Raw genomic sequence first — 5000 nt, 5'->3', positions numbered from 1 at the left:
CTTTTCGGGACCGCTGAAACAAGTAAACAAGTACCAGTTGTACACTGGGGGCGAAATAATAGATTTACCCCATCTTCCAAATTTATTTAAAAGCAGCAGAAATATAACAAAAAGCTGTTACTCAGAGTTTCACGTTCCCGTTCATCGGACAGTTTGTTAGAATATATATATATATATATATATATATATATATATATATATATATATATATATATATATATATATTAAAATTAATATATATGCATATTAAAATTAATCAAAGGACATACTAAGTATTTCTACCTGCTGGAAATAACAGTCAAAACTCTTATTTAAATTGCCAAAAGACTGATAATAACTACAGAAATCAACCGTCTCCAAACGAGTCCAGACAATCTTTCAACATACATTCAAGTATTTGGACTCACGTGGACCGGTTTCTGAACTGGCATTATAGCCTCACCTACCTCAGCATGTGCTACCATGCTGAGAAGTCCCAACCCTTCGCTGATTTGTTTTGCGCCAAATCATAGCCGTCACCAGTGAGAAAATAATTTCAATACAGAGAAAATAATTCAAGAGAAAAATATTTGCGAAGAACGTTGATCTCTGTAGTTATAATCAGTGTCTTTTTCGGCGTTTTAAATAAGAGTTTTGACTGTTATTTCCAGCAGGTAGACATACTTAGTATGTCCTTTGATTAACTTTAATCCTTCAGCTATTTAATGTTTTTTGGGGCCTGCAATCGCGTACATTATTGATTCTGTTGTTATCATTTTTAATTGTTACACTAGATAATAACATCAATAATATCTTCGAAAATATTTTTCTCCTCAACTATTTGCTTCGTATATATATATATATATATATATATATATATATATATATATATATATATATATATATATATATAGATAGATAGATAGATAGATAGATAGATAGATAGATAGACAGACATTTATGCATGAATGTGTAAGTGAATCTATACAGGAGTTCATGTAGTACATGTGCGTTTGTGTGGATGTGCGTCTCCGTGCCTGCGTGTATGCATCTTGGTCCGTATGTATGCATATAGGTATAGTATATTTTGCTTTTATGCTTATACGTAGGTGTGTACATGTCTCCGTCTATGTATAAATGCTATATCGAGGCCATCATTATCACAGAGCATAACGAGACGAATTACATTAAAAACTAAAAACACTAAAATCGACAAATAAACAATAAAATAGATAAATGAAACGTAGGATGAGTAATAGACATGACTAGTCGATGTTGGTGCCAACTCTATTAAACGCTAAATGCTCAGAGGATGATGTAAATAATTTCGTCTTGGTTGTGTCTTTATTATTTCACGTATAGATGAATATCTATGATTTCAGCCATATATCAATTACTAAATATATTACATCAGCACTGCATCGCAACCACAATGCTGTGGTAGACGCTATAGAAGGCCAAAGTATATGTATATGCGTACACACACACAAACACACACACACACACACACACACGCACACGCACACGCACACACACACACACACACACACACACACACACACACACTCACCTACACACGTATAATGCTTTTTAAAGTTATCTATGTATGTATGTATGTGTGTGTGTATGTATATATATATATATATATATATATATATATACACACACACTATTGCGTAACTCTCGCGATAGTTGAGGGATTAATGTATATATATTTGTAAATAGTAAGGGATTATCCATATATTAATATATATATATATCTATTTATATATAGTAAGGGATTATCCATATATTAATATATATACATACATACATACATACATATATATATATATATATATATATATATATATATATATATATATATATATATATATATATATATATATATATATATATATATATATATATATATATATATGTATATATATATATGTATATATACTAATATATGGATAATCCCTTACTATTTACAAATATATATACATTAATCCCTCAACTATCGCAAGAGTTACGTTCCAAAACTCATCACGATAGGTGAAAATCGTGAAGTAGAAACACTACTGTAGTGTATCTTTTTTTATTATTTGTATATAATTATTTTATTATTTTTATACATGTAAGCTTTTATAAACTCTCCCCTTACTCTTAGGAGTATATATATATATATATATACATACATATATATATATATATATATATATATATATATATATATATATATATATATATATATATATATATATATATAATGTATGTATGCATGTATGTATTTCATTATTCAGCTTATTTCAAGATTTCTTACCAATAGAGAAAGAAACGGTTTCTAATCTAGATCCAAGGCTCCTTCATTGGAACTTCAACATCAACAACTGGGCACTTTTGTGTGTATGTGTGTATGTATATCTATATATATAAAAAAAAACTTATACATATACATATATCAATTTCCGTTAGAGACACCATGTTTCGTTATGCAAACATTATATGGTACGAAATACAATAAAGGTACCTAAGTCTACATTGTCCCTCACTTGTATATTCACTCTTTAAAGTTATCACTACAGATATTGTGAATCAATTAAAGCCAGTACTGGTTTGTTACGACGTTGCGCACACGAATATGTCTATGTAAACAATGCGATCGAAGATAGAAAAATAGGAAATGGATTTATTCATTTTAATTGTTTCTTCTTCAGCGCAATATCCAACCCATTAGCTATCCACGATCACATTGCTTCAATAGCCACCAAATATAGCGGTGTAATATAGCGTCGTCGTGGCACTTCGTCGCTTACGACGTCGAGGGTTCCAGTTGATCCGATCAACGGAATAATCTGCTCGTGAAGTTAACGTTCAAGTGGCTGAGCACTCCACAGACACGTGTACCCATAACGTAGTTTTCGGGGATATTCAGCGTGACAGTGTGACAAGGCTGACCCTTTGAATTACAGGCACAACAGAAACAGGAAGTAAGAGTGAGAGAAAGTTGTGGTGGAAGAGTACAGCAGGGTTCGCCACCATCCCCTACCGGAGTCTCGTGGAGCTTTAGGTGTTTTCGCTCAATAAAAATTCACAACGCCCGGTTTGGGGATCGAAACCGTGATTCTACGACTGCAAGTCTGCTGCCCCAACAATATAGGAGCACTCCGTCGGTTGCGACGACGTAGGTTCCAGTTGATCCGATCAACAGAACAGCCTGCTCGTGAAATTAACGTACAAGTGGCTGAGCACTCCACAACACGTGTACCCTTAACGTAGTTCTCGGGAAGATTCAGTGTGTCAAAGCTGGCCCTTTTAAATACAGGTACAACAGAAATGGGAAGAAAGAGTGAGAGAAAGTTGTGACGAAAGAGTACAGCAAGGTTCGCCACCACTCCCTGGCGCAGCCTCGTGAAGTTTTAGGTGTTTTCGCTCAATAAACACTCACAACACCCTATCTGGGAATCGAAACCGCGATTCTACGACCCGTTGACTAATCAAATTACTCTATGCAGCTGCATCGTCAGTGAGCTAATCGGTTTATTAATTTTTCTTGGCTATTCGGCAGTTTGGTACATGTTTACCGTCAAGTTGGATGCGTGACTGAAAGCCAAACCACCGTAGTTTAGGCAAGATGGTTTCTTCATTTTCCTTCTATTTTTTCGCCCCTTCACGATGTCTAAAAAATAGAGCCTATCGTTCACAACTAAATTCAAACTGTGATTAATTATGCACCGATACGCTCAAAAAAAGAAAAAAGAAAAGAGAGACGTAAATACGAAGCAACCGGACTACATTTTTGTCCTACAACAGAAGAAATATTTTTCGATATTAGCTCGATCAAGAAGAAAAACTGAAAATGATTAAAAATCCGGCGTGAAAAAGCAAAAAAATGACAAGATTTCAAAAGTAAACTATAGGCTGTGCATCAGGGGTGGGCTGTGCATCAGGGGTGGGCTGTGCATCAGGGAAGGGACGGATTATCTGTATCTACAAATATGATAGTGTACGGTATTTGGTACTGAGAGTGGAAAATATGGACACTGAAATTTATTTCTATGAATAAGCATTCTTACATTTATTTTAATTTTGTTCTCTTTCGTGAACAAATAACGTTGTTCGTTATACTTATTCAGACGAGCAAATCATTGATGTCAAACATGACAAGGGATTGTCAGTGCAATTCGGCGGGAACAAATAACCAGGCAGGGTATTTTATAGAAAAACACTTGTATTTCGGTTCCTCGATGTGTTGACATCGTCGGCCGTTTTACATTACTTGAGATGCATTCACTTACACAAGTGTACAAAATGTTCGTATGTTAGACATTTGTGTGACCGTACGTGTATATGTGTGTGAATGTTTTTGCGTGTGTGTATTGCGTGTGTGTATATTGTGTGTGTGTATTGTGTGTATTGTGTGTGTACGTGTGTATGCACGTGTGTGGGTATTGTGTGTGTGCACGCGTGTGTGCACGCGTGTGTGCATTGTGTGTGTGTTGTGCGTGTACATGTGTGTGCACACGTGTGTGTGTTGTGTGTGTGCATGTGTGTTGTGTGCATGTGTCGTGTGTGTGTCGTATGTGCGTGTGTACGTGCTTGTGTGTGTGTGTGTTGTGTGCATGTGTCATGTGTGTGTCATGTGTGTGCGTGTGTATGTGCTTGTGTTGTGTGTGTGTGTACATGCACATGTGTGTGTGTGTGCTGTATGTGTGTGTGTATTGTATATGGTATGTGTGTGTTTGTGTGTGCGTGTGTCTCCTAACCGATATATTTCGCTTGCTTGCTTACGTGGTGGTTTCATTGTAACTATATACACATAAGTTATGTCTTTATCTTTGTGGTAGAAAGTTTTATTTCATATACATACATGCACACATATACATACATGCACACATATACATACATATACATGTGCGCGCGCGTGTGTGGGTGTGTGTGCGTGTGTATGTATGTGTGTTAATAGTCTCAAAAAACAAAATAATCCAAAAACAAAATGGCGGATGTTACATGTGGTTAAATTAAGAAGTGACGTTCAA

This window comes from Octopus bimaculoides, chromosome 5 (genome assembly GCF_046866305.1).
Source record: "Octopus bimaculoides isolate indiv1 chromosome 5, ASM4686630v1, whole genome shotgun sequence".
NCBI classification, from domain to species: domain Eukaryota; kingdom Metazoa; phylum Mollusca; class Cephalopoda; order Octopoda; family Octopodidae; genus Octopus; species Octopus bimaculoides.
Note: the sequence above shows the minus strand (reverse complement) of the source record.